General features: G+C 40.0%; 1 long non-coding RNA gene across 1 annotated transcript in view; it reads right to left on the bottom strand.

The window, feature by feature from the left end:
• Positions 1-242: 242 nt before the first annotated feature.
• LOC122233166 overlaps positions 243-21,049 on the bottom strand; it is a 72,944-nt gene continuing 52,137 nt past the window's right edge. The window contains exons 2-3 of the long non-coding RNA XR_006210651.1: positions 2,919-3,186; positions 243-682 (exon numbers count right to left, since the gene is read on the bottom strand). This is a non-coding gene — a long non-coding RNA (uncharacterized LOC122233166). The remainder of the gene's footprint in view (positions 683-2,918; positions 3,187-21,049) is intronic.

Genomic DNA, 21,049 nt, shown 5'->3' with positions numbered 1-21,049 from the left:
TTGGATTCCACTTCCATATCCTTTGCCCGTTTTTTCTACTGGGCTATATGTGTTTTTAGAAAAATTCTAGAAATTCTTTTAATATTAGGAATATTAACCTTTTGTCTTTCATCCACATTGAGAATTTTTCCTCAGTCTCTCATTTTTTCCTTTTTCTTTCTTTTTATAGTATCTTTTAACATCCGATTTTTAAAAAGTAACACAGTTTAATGTTTTTTTTTTCTCTTTTGGCTTCATGGTTTCCTGTCTTGCTTGGAATTTTGTTCTAATATTTTTATTATTTCATATTTTACATTTATACCATGAATTGATCTGGAATTCATTTTGTAATATGGACTGACATTTAGCTTTGTTTTCTCCTATGCTGGGTAGTCAATTATGTCAGCAATGCTATCCAATTTTGTCTAACTGAACTAAACTTTTCCCACTGAACTGCAATTCCATCTTTGTCAAAAGTAATTTCTCACATATGTTTGCATCTATTTCTGGACATTTACTATGTTGCACTAATGTCTCCGTCTGCACCAGTTCTATTCTGTTTGGTTTTCAGTAGCTTTGTAGAAACATTTAATGTCCAGTAAGGCAAGTTTCCTCACACTGTTCTTCTATCATCATCTTCTTGGCTCGTCTCACACCCTTTTTCCTTTATGGGAGGCTTGAAATCAGGTTATCCAGTCCCTTCCTACAAACAAAACAAAACCCCAGTTGATATTCTACTAGAAAATGAGTTCAATTTAAACAGTTTTAAAAGGACAGGTGCTTATGAAAATCTCCCACCATGTAGGAACACATCACTTGTTGGTAGCCTGTGATTTCTTTCTGGGCAATTGTAAGAGTTTTAGTCACCCTCCTTGGAGTTTGGAAAATTTTCAGAAGGTGCCAAAGTGCATGTCTTCTCTCACGTCTCATGAACCTTTCTAGTCTAGAGACTCAGAATATTCTTCGGCTCAGGAAAACTCTTTTTTCCACTATGACTTCTCCTCCTTCAATCCCCCATGTTTGGATCCAGAGCTGTTATTACTGCATGCTATGTCTCCTATATATGTCCTCCAGGTCTCCTATCTGTTTTCTCCCGACCTTTGTTTCCTTTATGCCTTCACTCCCTATTGGGGTATATCTGTCTCTTGGTCTTCGACATCACACATTCAGTTCTCTGCAATAATCATTCTCCTCATCAGGTTGTTTGTTTTTAATTAAAAACTCTACTTCAGTTTCATTTAATAGTGTCCTCATTCCATCTTCCTAATGGTTCTCTGCCATTGTTTGTTAAGATGCTCTCATATTACTCCCATCAGTGCTACTTCAGAGACCAGCTATTCTAAGATGTTTACATGGGTTCCCTCTCAAGATTACCTTTCTCTTCTTGTTAGTTACTTGTCATTATTCTCTCCTGATGAGGGTTTCCTGTTCCCTTAGCACTCCCACAATTTTGGTTTTTAAAGTCTCTTGAGCAGTGGCAAAGCAGCCAAGGGTGGTAGAAAAGTAGCTTCTACTATCTGCCAGTGAATCGATTTGCAAACTGATAGCCCTCTGGGAAGCATGCAGAACAGCCACTCAACTTCCCAGCCTCCCTGGACAGGAAGCTCTTTTTCATTAGCCTGGCCTGGGACCAGGCCTGGGATCTGCCTTCCATGGGAGTCATCTTAACAACACGGAGCAGGCCCTCCCAAGTCACATGGAGAAACTGGGTAGGGTCAGATACTCCTTGAGGGGGCGGGGGGATCCCGAGGCTTCCTAAGGTTCAGAAGGCAGTTTCTCAGGCTGGGTCTCTACTCTGTATTGGGAAAGGACAACCTTTTCTGCTATAGGCTCTCACTGGGCACCAGGAAAAACCATGCCCCTATCTGCCTAGTCCCTGGAGGTCCCAAGAGAACTGCACCCTCACAGGTGTCCTCCAGCCCATCCTAAAGAGAGAGGCAAGGGCAGGCATTCAACTGTTTACCCACACATCCCATTATTAGGCTTGAATGGAGTACAGAGTGGACATTTGTGCTGTCAGACATTGAGAATCTGAATGATAATTTACGTAGGCTAAGATGTTAACATTTTTCCACTTTGTGATTATTTTGTACTTTTATACAATGGACAGAAGATTGGATAATATTTCATATAAATACATTTAGGCATGTCATTTTATTTGTTAAAAGAATATATTTTTGAGAAGCCTCACAATACATGATTCCATCAGGAAATAGATCAGGGATTCCAAATAGCTCAGCAACTGCCCCTGAGAGAATCCCATCCCTGACCGTGAATCACATCCTCGTCAGCCACTGAGTCCAGGCCAACCTTTCTGCCCTGAGTTAGTCCTTCCAAAGAGTATTTCAGTCTAATAGTTTCTGAAGCATGCATTTTGGTTTTGGCTTTTGGTTAAGGGTAACATGAGGAGCCTTGAGAGCTATGCATCCTTAGGGTTTTCAAGAAATATCATATTTGATTACTCTTGATTCACAGTGCTTTAGCAATACCACATAAGAATTTCCACTAAATATAAAATCTTCTAACTAGGCATGAAACATTAGCAGTAGGCCAAACTAGCCTATTTTTTTCTTAAAATCTTGACCTATTAAAAAAAAACACCTAAAGTAAATATCACAAAATGCTAACAATTGTTAAATTTAGGGATGGGCACGTTGATTTTTGTAATGTCCCTCTGTATCACTCTATAGGCTTGAAGGATTTTGTATTAAATTCAAAACACTCTTAAAAACAGAAATTGTACCTTTCTGTAGACTCAGGTACAAATCTGAAGATCAGACAGTTTAAGAAATGCATTTATAAGCCATTAATTTCTACTCAGCAAGTCTAGAATGTTGCATTTATGATTTGAGCAAATGGGAATATTTTTAGTATCCTAACTATAGTCCATAATTTCTATTTTTATTTTTTATTTTTTGCTTACAACTTACTCTTCTTACCTCAGGATTAATTAAACAATCAGTTAGTTGGCTTCTTTGTTCCGTGTCTGAAGTGAAGGGGGTAAAGTTAGACTCTCTACCAAACAGGCCTCTCCAGGGGATCAAAGCTCTATTCCTTAAAGTATCCAAGGTTCCTTGTGATTGTCTGTTATTTCCCAATCCACACCGAAACTATCCAGAAACTGATGATAGACGTGTTCAGACTGTGTACATAAAGATGACACATTCTTGATGTTTTTCCTTCCTGTGTCACATAGTACTTTGCTTTCTTCGCCCAAATGGTGAGAATTAGGCAGCCATGTAGGAAAAATACATACACATGTTCTTAATTAATTCATTTTTCAATGAGACAGAGGGAGATATGGAAAGAGAGCAACTGAAGGAGAAAGAGCAAAGAGAATGAATATGTCACTCTTTATAGTGACAAGGCACGAAGATCAAAGCAGGGTTATGAGGCCCCCTAATGGAGGATATTTTTACTGCAGCTGAGGAATAGTTCAAAGAGTCCAAGTCCCCTAGTGGCTCCAAACCTTTCTGATTGTGATATTTACATCCTACTGCTTTACTATTTTTGCTCTCCTCTTCTTTGATTGAAGAGCTTAATTGCCACTAAGTCCTTTTTATACTAAAGGTCACCATTTTCATATGCTCAGGTCATTACTTAATGTTCAGATTTAGCATTTTGAATATGACACAGAATAGTTGTCTTGGAGAGGTGCCTGAGTGGTTCAGTTGGTTAAGCGTCAGACTCTTGATTTTAGCTCAGGTCATGATCTCACGGTTCGCAGGTTTGAGCCCCGCATTGGACTGACACTGGGCAGAGCCTGCTGGGATTCTCTCACTCCCTCTCCCTCTGCCCCTGCCTTGCACACTCAAAATAAATCAGTAAACTTAAAAAAAATAAAATAAGATCTTTAGAAAGAAAAAAAGGATAGTGTTTTGAAACTGTCCTGAGGCTCCTGGACCAGTTGGATACACTTGGGCCTAGTAGTCCCAATGGCGTAGCACATGTGGGTAGCCGAACTTTTCATATACTACATAATGTATGGCCCAGAGTCTCTGACTGCCTGATGCCGCTTTCAGAAAGAAGAGGTGGGGTACATACTAGCCCCGCCCTCCCAGCTGTTACCATGAGAGCTTTCGTGTTACACTGCCATCTGTAGTGAGCAGTGTAAGTGCTCAGATTTGCTACTTTTGAACATATTGAATTTATGGCACGTACAGACTTTTAAAGTTGCACCCCTCAAGTTTTATACTGAACTAAAATAGAGCTTAACCAAGGGAAATTCTTACTTGTGGCCAAAATGCACTTAGCCACTGTACAAGTGAGAAAACTTTGAAATGATCCACTTAAAAGAAAATCAGCTTTGGAATATCCTCCCCAGTCCGCGGAAAAGAAAAGTAGCTATCTGGTCTGACAGGTTAAGTCACCCTTCTGCACAAAACACTCCATCCCCTTCTTTTGTTAGTATAAAATCCCAATTCTTAGCAAGCCTACAAGGCCCTGTGGGTTCTGCCCCTTTTGACAAGTGCCTGTTTTATCTTCTATCATACCCTTCGCTCACTGCTCCCTCACTCCTGTCCCACGGGCCTCCTCATAGCTGGCACTCGGCAACCTCACGCTTCCTTCCCTCTCTCCAGGTCTCCGCTTAGATGTCACCTTATCAGACAGACCTTCCCACACCACGATGTCAAAACCATCACACCCTGAACTTCACTTGCTCAATTTTCATTATAGCACTTTCCAACATGATCATTATTATATCGTGATTCTCGTTAGGGTATCTTTTTATTTTATTTTATTTTTAAAAAATTTTTTTTTAACGTTTATTTTTGAGACAGAGAGAGACACAGCATGAACGGGGGAGGGTCAGAGACAGAGGGAGACACAGAATCTGAAACAGGCTCCAGGCTCTGAGCGGTCAGCACAGAGCCCGACGCGGGGCTCGAACTCAGGGACCGTGAGATCATGACCTGAGCCGAAGTCGGCCACTTAACCGACTGAGCCACCCAGGCGCCCCTCGTTAGGGTATCTTTTTAAAATAATTTTTTAATGTTTATTTATTTTTGAGAGAGAGAGAGAGTGCGAGCACATATGAGTGGGGGAAGGGCAGACAGAGAGGAAGACACAGAATCCGAAGCAGGCTCCAGGCTCTGAGCTGTCAACATACGGCCCATGCAGGGCTTGAACCCACGAACCATGAGATCAAGTTGGATGCTTAAGCAACTGAGCCACCCAGGTGACCCTGGAGGTATTTACTTTAATTTTGATGTGGTTCATGGTGGTAGCAGTGGTGTTGGTGTTGGTATTGGTGGTGGTGGTGTGTGAATTCCCACTAGGACTCACGTATTAAAACATAGAAAAGTAATGGAAGGCCATGGCTTGCGTGTCCGTTACGTCTTCTTGCAGCTGTCAAACTACAGGCAAGAAATTTAATTTCTGATTCATTTCTTTATCTTTAAAAAGAGGAAAATAACATGCATATACCTTGGAGCACTGTTACAAAAATTAAATAAGAAGACGCAGGTAAGGTGTCTTCAGTGCTGCCTACCTGGCATAGGTAAGCACATAACAAATGATAACTATTAGTATCCTGCTTATCCAATTTTCTTCTATCTGATGTTCTCATCTCCCTCCATTTGGGTATCCTAAGACTAGTGCTAGAAGAACATATTTTACAACTTATTTTGAGTTTCCATAGAGTTATACACATTGGCCTCTCACTGTACGCTTTTGTGACTGCTTTCCTAAAAATGGAACTAATTCAGAATTTATTGTGGTTCACACAGAATGGAAGATTAAATCACTGTTGAATTACATGCAGAAATTAACCCAATTATTTTTCAAAATGGCAATATATTTGCTGTATAACATTGGTATCATCAAGCAAGAGTAGAAATTACATTACTCTAAATATACACCAGATGGCTCTAGGGTGACATGGTTATTTAAAAGAAATAAATGTCCTGATTGTTTAGTTTCCCCAAGGGCAAAATCTGTGTCTAATCTGTGTCTGTAACTTATCCACCACAACCAGCTGAGGGGCAGAGGATTGGACTATATTTTAATTTATGATTCTAGCAGCAACCTGCCATTCTCTTAGGAACAAAATTCTCTGCTAATTTGGCTAAAAAGATTTGAAGACTTCTATGTAGGCAAAACAAATGGTGACACTCGCACTTCTAAGGTGGGGACCAAATGATGTCAAAGGATAAGAAAGAAATGAACCCGTGCTCGCAGATGCTCAATTTAACGTTTAAAATCTCAGAGTGGCAAGTGATGCTGCTACTCCAAATCCAGTCTAAGAACTTCAGACCCTATTCTTTGCTCTTTAATCTCATGTATTTAATGATAAAAATTTAAAAATAAAAATAAATAATAATTTTTTAAAGAAAGGCTTTGCTCTGATTTGTGCCGGACACTGTTCTAGATCCTGGAACCTCAACAGAAAACAAAACAGACATGGTCTATTCTCATGAAGGTTACATTGTCCATTCACCTGCAGAGGAGAGGGTAGAAGGGAGAAAGGGATGAGCTCATGAGTTCATGAGCAAGAGTGAAGGTTTTGTTTTTCCACTTCCCTTAATGAGATTTTTCCCACATTTACAGTCATCTGTAAATATGTATCTGCAACAAAATAAGTGGCGACCACAAATATAAAGCCTTCCTTTTTTTTTTTTTTTAAGTAAAACTACACCCAACATGGGACCCAAGATCACTAGTCACATGTTCTACCCACTGAGCCAGTCAGGCACCCCATAAATGTTCCCTTTACTTTTTTAATGTTTTTATTTATTTTAGACAGTGAGAGAGAGGGGGGTGGGAGGAGGGGCAGAGAGAGAGGGAGACACAGAATCTGAAGCAGGCTCCAGGCTCTGAGCTGTCAGCACAAAGTCCCACGTGGGGCTCGAACCCTTGAACTATGAGATCATGACCTGAGCAGAAGTCAGATCGGCTCATGACTGAGCCACCCAGGCACCCAATGCTTCCTTTAAATTTCAACCAACCAGCCCAATAATTAGCCAAGTATCCTTGTAAATATCCTTTGTTCTAAGTTCCCACAAACCCTTAAAATGGTCACCTACTGAATCTCTTCAACCTTCCAGTAAAAAGTAGGTGCTGCAGCACTCATGAGCCTGAGACTTTAAAATCAGTGCTTGGGGTTGGTTTTGCTTCTTGGCTCTCAAAATTTGAATAAGCTGCTTATGTGGTCACCATACCAATTCTGGAAAAAACTATTACACAAATACTAAGGCTGAGCCTGTGAGACCCTACTCACTTCTCCCACTCAATTTCCCAACTGGGGTGCTGGTTATATCCTGACCCATTTTTTCATCTCCCTAATTCCGAGATTCATTATCGTGAACTTCAGTTTCTGTATGAACACACAGTGCCTTTTTGTTTAGGTGATATCCTAGACCTGCAGTGCCCAATAAGGTAGGCAGAAGCCACATGGGGCTATGGAACACTTGAAATATGACTAGTCCAAGCGAAGATGTGCTAAAGTATAAAATACACTCTAAATTTCTAAGACTTACCATGACAAAAAGAATATACAGTATCTCATAATAATTTTATATACTGATTAAATGTCAAAGTGGTATTTTTAATATACTAGGTTAAGTAAAATCTATAATAATTGATTTCACCAGTTTCTTTATACTTTTTAAAGTCATGTCAACTAGAAAATTTTAAATTACATATATGGCTTTCATTCTGTTTCTCCTGGACAGTACTGTACTAGATGCCCTTAAAGTTGCTTTGGATTTTAGCTTTCCATATGGTTTATGGCTGTTTGTTTCCCTGTTAGGAACTCCCTGATTCAATTCTTGCCATGCAGGAGTTCACCTGACTTTAGCTTTTCACTCCTACCTGGATGGTCAGGCTTCTTGCCAGATATAAGCTCTATTTCAGAACTTCTAAATGAAATGCAAATAAAAAGCAATACACAGCCTTATTTTGTAAGAGTTATAACCATTCAATCCAATGTCATCATGCAATTAACAATGCAAGACAATGCATAGACTGTAAGGAAGCAAAATGAGGTACAGGTACAGTTCCTACTGGCCATGGGCTGACAGTCAAGTGGGAGGGGAAGGGCAAGTGAGCTGAGCTATGAGTGAGAACGGAAGGCATGACTCAGTAGGAAGGAGCAGACGAGTTCCCTGGGTGTCCGTATTCTCATATAGCACCCCAATTCATCACCACTGTCTGTTTCTATTAGAAAGTTATAATGTACCACAGGAATTCATAAATGAGAAAAAATCCATATAGGTGGAAAAATCAGGCAAAGTCTCAAGAAAAAAAATGATAAATGAGTTTGTGCTTGAAGGCTGAGGTGAAAGAGGGAAGGATCCTATATTCTGAAAAAGCGAAGGAGGCAGGGAAGTGTAGAGAATATTTGGGGAAGAATGAATAACTGAGTTTGGCTGCAGCAAAGGGGCCAAAAGGCTGGTGGGGTAGATGGAGGTTGGGACTAAGAATGTGAGAACACTGGGCTCTGGGCCAGGGAGTTTTTACTTAATGTGGTAGACAATGGTGAGCCAGCATTGCATTAGGGAGAATAATCATAATGGTGCATAGCTGAAGTGAAATGAAGGAGAGGCTAGAAGAGAAGAGACAAATTATGAAACTCTTGGAATAGTCTATGCCAGAGAGGCTGTCATTCTCCCTTCTATAACCCTGGTAAATATTGCCGGCGGATCATGGCACTCTTTCCCAAATGCAACCTCTGAATTCTTAACACAGTGTTTTCAAGAAGCTATAAATTGGCACGTGGAAGAAAATTTATGTTCTATCTGTTATTTAGCAAAAGTGTTAGAACCCTTAATCAGGATGGCATCAAAATTGGCAGACAGAAGAAACAGAAAATCATCTCAGGGGCTGAATGTATACATCTGGCATCTCATTGGAGATGGAACATGATTGCACTAAGCATCCATGGTTGCTTGATTAGGATAGTATTGGTGCCAATGAGAAGCTCAGGAAGCTTAGGAAGACTGTGGTCTTCCTTTGGAAAATGATGAGTCTCACTGCAAGCATGCTGCACATGAACCCATGATAGATAGTTGTGGGAGAAAATCCCAGAAAGACGTGTAATGTGTAGGCCTGGAGCTACGGATAGACCATGGGTCAGAGGGCCTTGATGTGAAATTCTTCTATGCAGAATTCATAGTTGAGGACATGGGCTTAAGTTTAGAGGAAGATGTGGAAAGGTCTGAGGAGAGAATTTTGGAGTATGCTTATATTTGTGTAGCAAGATGAGGAGATGGTGCAGGGTACATATGATCATAGTGGCCCAGTGAAGGCAAAGCTAATGGAGTGCCATAGAGATTGAAGGAGGAGAAAATTTTAAGAAGCCCTGTGTTTTGCTTCAGAGATCAGACTGGTTAGAGCAGATAAAAGATAATCAGATCTGTTAATTGGGGGATCACTGGTATCTCTGAGAGGGTCCTCAAGTTGGAGATGATGGGAATGGAAGCCAAGTCTGCAATGAAGTGAGCTGATCATTGAGGGTATAGAAGCACTGAGCAGAAGGAATACAATTTTGAGTGAATTACAAGAGAGAAGGAATGCATGCCGACTTATTCAGGGTAGAGAAAACTTGAAATGGGTATATTAATAGGGTGAAAAGAAAACTTTGCTCACAAAGGGCAAGATTAATATAATCTAGAAGAGATATCATTGATGGAGCACAACAGGAAGCTTAAGAAAAAAGGGACCAAGGGCACAGGTGGGGTGAAATTAGGAGAGGCCAGAAAACAGGACTTGTGAGCCAGTAGTGAAGAAAAGGACGATGAAGAAAGACATGGGGATACTTGTCAACTCAGAGAAGGTAGGTAACCTATCACCAGTCACATTAGTTAGGGAGCCAAGATTCTAACCCAGGCCAGCCTGACTTCAAAGACCAGGCTCATGGCCACTACCCTCAATCCTTAGGGGTTTAAATTGTATCCTGCATCACAGAGCCTGACAGACAGAAAGGGTTGAAAGTTTGCAGGATATATAAACGAGTGAATGACCAAATTACTGTATCAATTATTATTGTGTGATACTTTAGATGTAGAAGCTATAAGAAAATGTGCAACATGTTTATTGGTCACTAGAAATATCATTCTCTAATGGTTTCCCATTCTAGCCACCCAAAATGCTGGACATTCAGTCTGGCTCAAGGCCCCAGTCCAACTGAGGCTATCAGGTGGGAGAGCCTAATGAACACACATCCGCAGGTCAGCCAGCACCCCTGAACACAGCCGAGCTGAACAGACTTTCTAGCAAGCACAAGCATGAAATGACGCAGGCTCTAAAGGGTTAGGGGGAGAGTATACTCATACTCGTTTACTGAACTTTGAAAAAATGCCCATGATACTGAAGTGTTGCCTATAACATCAAATAGTAACTCAGAGTGAAAAAAGGCTCAATATTTATTCACCACATTTGTGCTCTATCCTTCATCACTGTATTTACTTTGCCATCTTATTTCAATATCATTAACTATACAAGTTTTCATGCAACACACTGTTGTATAGGTCACAAAGGAAACAGTGGTGAAAATAAAAATTTATGCCTTAAAACATGTTTTAAATGCTCCTTAATTAAAAAATAATAGAATAAAGGCTTCTCTTCATTTATCCCATTTTCTACTACAAAAAGTATTGAGATGAAACATTCCTCTCACAGTAAAAACAATAAAGTTCTCTGACAATAAAAACATTATTTAGTATGTACCTTGTCAAGCATAAGAAAGAGAAATTATTTACAACATTTTTACAAGTCAAACAGACAAGTTTACATGGAGCCCATTTTGTTTCTCTACAAGCCACTTTGAATTTGGTATCTTGATGTCTTTATCTCCCTCTATCTATTTCTCTTCTGCACTACGCACAATCCCAATCTCCCTTTGTACAAGAAAGTGAGTTTGAAAAATCCTTACCAGCAGTAACACCTTACTGTAAATTAGTTTAATAATGCTCACTAGTATTGGATCATTTATAATGTACACTAAACTCTAATACAAATAACTCTTATACCTAAGTTGGGGAGATAGTAGAAAACAGAGGCCATAGTCCTCTTAAAATCTATGGGGATTGCAAAATAGTATTAGTAATAGTAATCATATAAAATCTATAGGGATCACCACTTACTCCATTAGGGCTCAAGGCAGCCTTAACCAACTTAATCGTTAATTGCTTAGCTCCTCTAGAGAACACACTAGTCTATTAAAAAAACACTAGCATTATTGGTGCGCCTGGATGGCTTAGTCAGTTAAGCGTCTGACTTTGGCTCAGGTTATGATCTCCCAGTTTCTGGGTTCTAACCCCGTGTCAGGCTCTGCGCTGACAGCGCAGAACCTGAGCCTGCTTCGGATTCTGTGTCTCCCTCTCTCTCTGCCTCTCCCCTGCGCACACTCTCTCTCTCTCAAAAATAAAAACATAAAAATTTTTTTTAAAAAACACTAACATTATTACCAATTCATGACCAATGTTCTAAATGTTTCCCTAAATTCCATAAGAATAATCTTCCATATTCCTTTACGTTAGACTATTAAGGTTTATTCTTATCTGAAGTTACCTCTATCAAGTATTAAACAGTGGGGCACCTGGGTGGCTCAGTCGGTTAAGCATCTGACTTAGGTTCAGGTCATGATCTCTCGGTTCATGGATTCAAGTCCCGCTTTGGGCTCTGTGCTGACAGCTCAGAGCCTGGAGGCTGCTTTGGATTCTGTGTTTCCCTCTCTCTCTGCCCCTCCCCTGCTTGCACTCTGTCTCTCTCTCTCTCTCAAAAACAAATAAACATGAAAAAGATTAAAAATAATTAAATAGTGAATTGTGTTCAAGTTTTAGTCAATTAAAAAAATCCTTCCCCAAAATATTCCTTAATTACTTCATAGTATTTGACCAGTTTTGAACACAAACAAGTTTTCAGGAAATGATATTGATGCACCCGATTTATTTGTAACAAATGGTTTCTATCACTTGAGGGAATCACAACCTTTCTCCAAAGACTGGCTTCTTGCTGGAAACTTCTAGCCCTCACAATCTCAAGACAATTATTAAGGTTTCTCCTCACTAGAGAGTATATCATTATTCTTCTGTTACTCTTCCCTTCTTTCTATAATATTAGAGAGGTGATGGGAAAGAGAATTATCAAGTTTTTGGTACCCGTTACAAGTCAAGCACTGTGCTAATCTTATCTAACATCCTGGGTAATCCCGCTCCAGCCCCAGTTTACAGATGAAAAAAGACAGAGAGATTGAGTAACAGCTAGAACACCCAGGTATGGCTCCAAAGCCCAGCTACTTCCACTACATTCTGCTGGGCACAAAGGGGCGTGGTTCAAACTGTGCATGTCCTCCTCCCAAAGGAGCTGCATTATATTTAAAAAAAAAAAATTTAACGTTTATTTATTTTTGAGAGACAGAGACAGAGCAAGAGAGGAGGAAGGGCAGAGAGTGAGAGGGAGACACAGAATCTGAAGCAGGCTCCAAGCTCTCAGCCATCAGCACAGAGCCCAACGCAGGGCTTGAACTCAGGAACCCACAAACCGTGAGATCATGACCTGAGCTGAAGTTGGATGCTTAACCGACTGAGCCACCCAGGCGCCCCTAGGAGCTGCGTTATAGTTATAAATGAGTCACTCACTCACTGCAAACCATAGAAGATGGAATCATTGTAAGAGTAATGACACGGTCCTAATTCTTTTTTACTCTAATTTACCCCATTTAAAAATTATATGTGAGAATCTTGAACATCTCAGAGAATTTCCACACAATCGAAAGAATTACTCATTTAAGATCTCTGTAAGAAAGCAGTTAGCAGTTATTCTCATGGAGGGCTAGAGTCAACGTCTCCTAGAACTCTGAATGTAAATCCGAATTGTAGATGAAAAGTGGCTTTCTTCAGAGAAATATTTCTTCAGGGAAGGTGACTGAAGCTCCTCTTTTGGTCCCTAGAGGGCGATACACAGTGAACAATGGCTGAATCCCGTCCCCGGCCTCCCCTCAAATTCTGCCTGCTTCCCCAGGTATGTTCTAGTGTACCTGGCTCATGGCCTAGAAAGGTTCAAGGAATAAATGATAAAAACAATAATAACTTTTAGTAGAAAAATTACATTTAATTTTGCTTTGTCTTAACCAAAAGATGCCTCAAGTACAAAGTTTGAAATTGATAAAGGAAGAAACAGTATATCATTAAGCATTCAAGCTCTAGGTAAAATAGAATAGAACAATTTATTGGGGTTACAAAATCTTTTCAAATGCAGCAGACTACAACACAAAAAGAGATTCAGTTGATTACCTAAGTTTTTCTAAATACCCACATTTTCATTTATATGACACAGAAGTATATCAGATATATGTATCTCAGAGGCAGTCTGTATTAGGTTTCTGCACAAGAGGACATTTGAGATGTATAAGATTTAGATAGTGATTTTCCTCTGTGGAGCTCAAAGTGTTTTATCCATAACATTCATATAAAAAGCACCAAACCCCTCCCAGAAAGCCAAAAGCATCTCAGGTAAATAACAGCACAGAGTATGAGAACAGTGAGAAAAAAGGACAGAAATGCAGATATGCAGATGGATCTAAAAGTGCCAATGTGGAATAAATCAATCATTTCTGCACACAGTGTCTTTAAACACCACTGTCACGTTGTTACTCCTGAGCTAGCAAACAGATATGCCAAGTCAGGTCGCTCCACTTGGGTATGTGGCGACACAGGGTAAACGGTGCTAATTCCAGGGATATAATTCCAGGGTGGCCCACCTCCCATATTGATGGGCTCATAGTCTGCCATGGAGGACGGATGTTATTATACATGACCTCTTTTATACGTGAGGGGTAAAAAATTAAAGGTTAACATAAAGCGATATTTGTTTATTATCTGGGTCTGTTTTCACTTGGAGACATAAAAATGTTGCTAATCATTTAGTAGGCAGTTTTAAAATTTATAGGATAAATGTCAGCCTCTAGAAGAAAGAAATGCCCCTCGCATTGGAGTGAATATGAAAATTTTTAACATACAATTACTTTTGTAATTATAGATGCACATAAATGCGAAATTTTCATTAACCATACCTTTTATGACTCTTTAAGATAAAAGATGAATTACATTATGGCAACTGAATTGCACTGAAATGTCAAGAATATCAACTGTTTGTATTGCACTTTGCGTTTTCCAAAATATATATGAATGATATGTACATTTTTCTTCACAGTCTCCTGAAAATATATCAAAAGTTTTAATTTGATTTCTGTGCTTCTGAAATAAATTAACTTGATAGATCTAATCTTGGCTGTATGAATACATATTGAATTTAGGAGACAGACTTGTAGTTTCTTATCTCTTTGAGCAACCTAAAAATAACAACTGGATGGAATTTCTCCCCAACTTTGATGAAAAGTACAAACACATTTTCCATCATTATCACAGGAAGGGGAAGTAGGTCTCAGTATGGCTAAGGATGAAATGGCATTTGATGCGAACAGTAAGAGCCTTTTCATTCAGAGATATTCAACCTGGTCCTGGAATCTGACATGTACAGATGTAGCCAGACACACGAGTGTGTCAATGGCCGTGTCAAACCACCACGGGTTAATCTAGGGTGAGGGTGCTGATTACTTAGAATATAAACAGAAAAGCAGCAATCACTATGAGGGCTCCAAAAAAACCATTTCCATTAGAATCTGAAAAGATCAAAGTTAAAGACTCTGGACTTCTTTTCCAAGAGTAGAAACCTGGCAACAGTACCATCCCACTCACGAACATATTCTTCCTTAGTTTCAAGAAATGTGATCATGAACAACAAATGCTAAAAGCAAGGGAACAGAGAACTAAACCCCAAAGACAGGGAGAAATTCCCAGACGGAGGATGACAAAGTCTTCAGGGCCTTCATCTTGGTCTCTCTGCTCTGTCTTGATCTTGGCTGAGATCTAGAGTAGGCAGAGCAGGGAGTCAGCTCCACCCTTGAAAGATGGGCATAGAATCATGCTGCCTGGAGTCAACAGCTGTGCAACTATAGGTGAGTTACACAACCTCTCAGCTTGTGTAGGTTTTTTTGCCCTCACAAAAAAAAAGGGAGATATTACCACTACATACAGGGTTGTTTCAAGATAATCCCTTAGTACTTGCCTGGTACTCACAAGTACTAAATATTCTATGAATTGTTAGAACGAAAACCTGCGTAGGTACACAATGTGAGCTCCAGAGGCACGTGAAAGAAATCAATGACATTTAAAATATGCCTCATGAGGGGCGCCTGGGTGGCGCAGTCGGTTAAGCGTCCGACTTCAGCCAGGTCACGATCTCGCGGTCCGTGAGTTCGAGCCCCGCGTCGGGCTCTGGGCTGATGGCTCGGAGCCTGGAGCCTGTTTCCGATTCTGTGTCTCCCTCTCTCTCTGCCCCTCCCCCGTTCATGCTCTGTCTCTCTCTGTCCCAAAAATAAATAAAAAACGTTGAAAAAAAAAATTTAAAATATGCCTCATGAGATGGAGGTAGTAACTAACTTTACAGTGAAGAAATATGGCAAGTGCTACCTCAGCCAAATGATCAAAGTTAACATCATAAGCGATGTCTTGTTGATGGCAGGTACTCTTGACCTGACGTGAAGGGGAAGGCACGCCCCTCTGTGCTCTTCCTACCATGAACTCTAATATCAGCCTGGCCATGAAAAAATCACCAGACACACTCAAATTGCAGAAATTCCACAAAACAACTGACTAGGTACCAAATACTGTCAAGGTCATGAAAAACAAGGAAAGTCTGAGAACCTCTCAGAGCCAAGAGCGTCCTAAGGATACATGATAACTCAATATAATGTAGTATCCTGGATGGGATTCTAGACCAATAATAGGTATTAGGGGAAAACTTGGGAGATCTGAATAATGTTAAGAATTTAATTAGTAATAATAGACTAACATTGGTTTCTTATTTATGACAAATGTACCCCATAGTAATATAATGTGTTGGCCACAGGGTAATCTAGGTGTGAGATATATGGAAACTCTGTACTAACTTTGCAATGTTTTCGTGAATCTAAAACTATGCAAAAATAAAACATTTATTTAAAAATATGCTCCATGGAATATTTGGCACTTGAGCTATTGTGGCAACATGTCTGACACCTTTCATAGAAGACTGGGAAGGGGCAATGGTGGGATTGCCTGAAGACAAACCTATTTCTAAACTGTGTACAGGGAAACATTTTATACTTCGCTGTATTAAATGAGTAAGTGCAATGTTATATTCTTAAATACTACTAAAGTGTGGTTAATTGAATGTCCATTCAGCCAAGTCTAGCTCACTTAAACATTAAATCAAATGAGAACGACTATCAGTCTTGGTACATGGAAACTGAAGCCAGGCAAAGTGGGAATCAAGTCTTGGCCTTGTACTTATACTGTTTACATTTTAGGAGCACACCGATGTTTAGTTTCTCTATCAAATAGGTTTACTTATGTCTGGGGAGTACTAACCCACATATACACAGTATCTAAGACTTGCAGATGCTCAAGAAATGTCAGTTTCCTCCTTTTCTACTTCTATGTTCAGCTGCTACCATCCGACTGCCTCTCTGACATCTCTGTTTGGATGTCTTCCAAATATCTCAAATTTAACAGGTTTCAAACTAACTCCTGATTCATCTTACACCTCCTCTCACACTCCTTCTCCTGCCAACACGTTTTTCTCCTAGATTTCCCCAGTTCAGTAAATGGTATCACCAGCCCACCAGACACCCAGGTGCTCTTGCCAGAAATGTAGGAGTCATCTTTGTTTCCTTCCTTTTTCTCACACACTTTCCACTTTCAACACTTCAGCAAGTCGTGTCCTCTCCACCTGTGAGATATTTCTCAGATCTGTCCATTTCTCTCCATCTACCTTGCCACCAGCCTGTTCCAAATCATTAGTGCCATTAATGGGTCTTCTCGTTTCTGCCCGTCACCATCAAGTACAGTTTTAAAAGCATTCATTGGGGGCATTTCATTTCCATTCTTAACAGATTTCAAGGATTTCTCATAAATTGTAGAATAAAATGCCATGGCAAACCACTCTTCCTGTCACTGGCCATCCAGTGCCATATGGACCTTTCTCAATCTCTCGTGCTACTCCCTCTTTTGGGAGTGCTATTGCCCTAGTGTGTCCCATAACGGGCTACTTCCCAGCCTGTAGGGATTGATGGCTTCTCTCTCACATCATCCTTTCTCATGAGACTCTTAAGGGCTCTTTTCCCTCTCTCATTGTTCCTTGTTCATTTTCTTTATAGCAGTTCACATCTCATAATGTTTTATCTCTTTGTTTGCTGTCTGTCTCGCCTCACAATTTTGTAGGCTTTCAGAGGGAAGAGGATAAATCTTTTTATTCACTGATTCAAACCCAGTGTCTAGAAAAGTTCCTGGCATACAATGGGTCCCCAGTTTATTGAATGAATGAATGAGTCTGTAAGTAAGGTATCTTTTAATTCTCTTGAAAAGTACCATAACTGTGTAGACTCACAGTATGATCCTAATTTTATTTAAATCAATCTTATGATACAGACCTATAAATAAAGACAAAATTACCAACATATTTACGGCTATTACCTCTTACTTATGGAGTGAGAGGTTACCTTATTTTTCATATTTCTGTATTTTCCAATTTCTCTACCATGAATGAGTATTACCTTGATGCTAGAAAAGAAATTTTATCTTATGCTAAAATATAGAAGAAAGAAGTCAGGGTAAAAGAAAAAGGTGCTCTCTGGGTAAGTGAACCTGTGTGTGTGTGTGTGTGTGTGTGTGTGTGTGTGTGTGTGTGTGCGCGCGCGCGTGCGCGCGCTGCAATCTAAGGAGGTTCTTATTATCTTATTCTGTAAATATATGGTTTCTGCAGTCTGAAGCTATTGTTTTAATTTCAGTACTGACAAGCTCTCTGTGCGATAAAGAGAAACCTAGCAGAGTTTCCTTGGATGAGAAACAGAGATGGTGATAGTAATGACCGGCCTACCTTTCTCTTTCGGGAATTATAAAATACCATAAAAATTTACCTGTCATAATCCACCTCTAGTCTACCAAACTCTAGTGCTAACCAAAACTTTCCAGAGGAGATGAAAATTTCTGTTTATAAAATATGTTAATATACTGAAATACGAAAGCAGTTTTTCTCTGTAACCACACTGGCCTTTCTAACAGTTACTGTATACTTGAGCAAGATGCTGTTTCTCTAAATACAGATGGCAAAAAGCACTGAGATAATAGTGACACTGCTGTCATATAAATTCAGAAAGAAAGATAGGCCTGGTGACCCAAACATTCTATTAGACAGGATGACTCAGAGTGGAAATAGTAGGAATGTGAGTGAGCCAAACAAACCCTAGAAGTCTGACTATAAATATGTATTCTGTCCAATTCATTCATTCGGTCAAAAAATATTGAGTGAGCTTCAACTAGGCACTAGGCATTTTTCTGTGCCCTACACACGCAGCAATGAAAAAAAAGAACCAACATAATACCTTCATGGAATAAACAAGATAACTGAATAAGTTCTATAGAAGTGGTAAATGGAGAAATATGAAACAAGCAACGGAGAAGGAGAGGGACAGTTACAGCCCAGAATAGGAAGTTGTGATTTAAATATGGCAGTCAGAGAAGGCCAAAAAGTCAAAAAGGCAACCTACCAAAGAGGATTGGAATTGGGCAAGGGGGCAAACAATGAGGATATCTGGGGAAGAGTAGCCCAAGTAGAGGAACAGCCAGTATAAAGGACCAAGAAGACGTATTTGGGGAATATTAAAGAAACTGGTATGGCTAGAGCAGAGTGAGCTGGAAAAGAACAGAAGGGAAAAAAAAGTCAGGGAGGAAACAGGAGACTGGCTTCCACAGAGCCCTGTGGCCACTGTTGCAACTATGGCTTCTAACTTCTAACTTAGAGTGAAATCAAGAGCCAAGGGGTGACATGACCTGACTCGTGTTTTGACAACATCACTTTGTTACACTATGGCTACTGTCCTGAAAACAAGCTTCAGGGGAAAAGGTAAGGGTAGAAGCACAGAAACCCATTAGGAGACTATTGCCTCTTTACAGAGGTGCTCTTGGGTTAGATCACAGTGGTAGTGGTGTGGGTAAAGGTGGAAAGATTTAGGATACATTTTGAAGGTAGAACCAATAGGAGTTGCTGTAGGCCTGGCCAAGATGAGTCAAATATGACTTGAAGGGTTTTGAATAGAGTGGCTACAAACTGGCATAGGGAGAAGGTCAGGAGTTCAATTAAGTTCAGCTGGAGATCCCCAGTAGCTATCCAAGTGGAGCTATCAGGTAGGCAGGTGGGTACACCAGTTTGGAATTTAGGGGAGAGGCTCAGAGCAGGTGTTTCAGTGTATTAATCATATCTAAAGCCACGAGACTGGCTGAGATCCCAAAAGCACGCAGGTAGATAAAGAAATAATCCAAGTTTTGAGACCTGGATGTGAGAAGGAACAAGCAAAAGAAACTTAGGAAGAACAGCCAGGGAAGCAGAAAGAAAACCAAGAGAATGGTTGTCCTGGAAGCCAAGTTCAAAAGGATTCCTTGGAGGAAGGATATTGGTCAACAGGTCAAACGCTACTGCCAGGTCACAGAATGTGCAGTTGGCCACGAGGCGTAACAATGTGGAAACCACCGGTGGGTGACCTTGACAAGGATAGTTTTGGTGGAATGGTGAGGATGAAAGCCTGACTAAAATGAGATTAAGGGAGGAAGGGATGGATAAAAACGGAAATCGTGATACAGAACATGTTTGGAAGGTTTGGTATGAAAGGGTATAGAGGAGTAGACAGCAGGCAGAGTGGGAAGTGGTTATTTCCAAGTAGTTCTCCTGAAGGAAAAGCAGAAAAATTGCCTGGGGTTACAAATAAAAAAGACATCAATACTGGTAGAGGTGGTGCTGGGAAGTCTGGTGTAAGGAAGCTTTGCTCAGTCTGGTGAGAAGGTCCAAGAAAGGAAGTGGTACACTAACAGTTAAACAAAATTGACAAATGGTGCCTGGTTGGAGACTAGGAAAATGTCTCAGAGAAGGAGAGTATGAGACATAAATGTGTATTCTGGATTAGTGAATTTCATCAACATACAAAAATCAATTGGTATGATATACCACATTAACATATTGAAAGATAAAAACCACACAATTATCTCAACAGATGCAGAAAAGGCACTTGACAAAATTCAAAACCTCTTCATCATAAAACCTCTCAACAAACTAGGTTTAGGAGGAAGTTACTTCAACAGATTGGTAAATTTCAGCCTTTCAACTCTAATTTAGTACAAACTGTGTTCCCAGTCACTTTCAGGAGCATAGACATAATTTTAACATCTATTGCCTAAAATTTATGACAAAAGGTTACCACAAGTTCAGTAATCCTTTTATTTGAATTTGTGTTTTATGAACTAATCAAAATACCGTTTGACAAAAAAGTAGTGAATATATGTTTGAAACATTCCATATTATCCTTCCAGTCTACAGATGACACGTGATATACATATGGCTCTGTGGATCCCTCTTGCAATAACTCCTCTCCAGATTTTAGGGAAGATGGATTTTTTGGTACATCCTCTCCCTTAAGTCTCACTCATATGTCCGTATATTCATACTTATTGAGCACCCATTATGTGCCAGGACACTATTCGTCTCCATTTTCCCCTTTGGATTCTATGTTCCTGTCATGTGAGGGCAGCTCCTTAAGTATGCCATTATCTGTCTGGCTTCCAGATCTTTCCTCACATTGTTCTTTGCCCGAAGAGGCCCTTTCTCCACTTCTCTCCCAGTCAGCTTCCAACTATTATTCTGAACTCTACAGAGACAACACTATCTCTGGGAAGTTTCATTAAGGGTGACAGTATTTGCCCTTGGCATGGAGAAGAAAAATGGGGGTGTAAACCAAATGGAGGCTCAGGTCTCCATCAGCTACTCCTTCCCAAAGCTCTGGAGTTAGTCCTGGTCCTTCTATTCATGTGTGCCCATAAACAACTTTTCTAGAGGTGGAGATTCAGACCATATGAAGTGTTAAGATCTGGAAGACATTACAGAGGCAGATGACAATGCAGAATATTGTAACAGCTTGAGAAGAATGTAAAGCAGATGGGAGGTCAAAAAGTACAAACTCCCAGTTACAAAATAAATAAGT

This window comes from Panthera tigris, chromosome D4, assembly GCF_018350195.1.
Source record: "Panthera tigris isolate Pti1 chromosome D4, P.tigris_Pti1_mat1.1, whole genome shotgun sequence".
NCBI lineage: Eukaryota > Metazoa > Chordata > Mammalia > Carnivora > Felidae > Panthera > Panthera tigris.
Note: the sequence above shows the minus strand (reverse complement) of the source record. Positions and strands in the feature narration are given on the sequence as shown.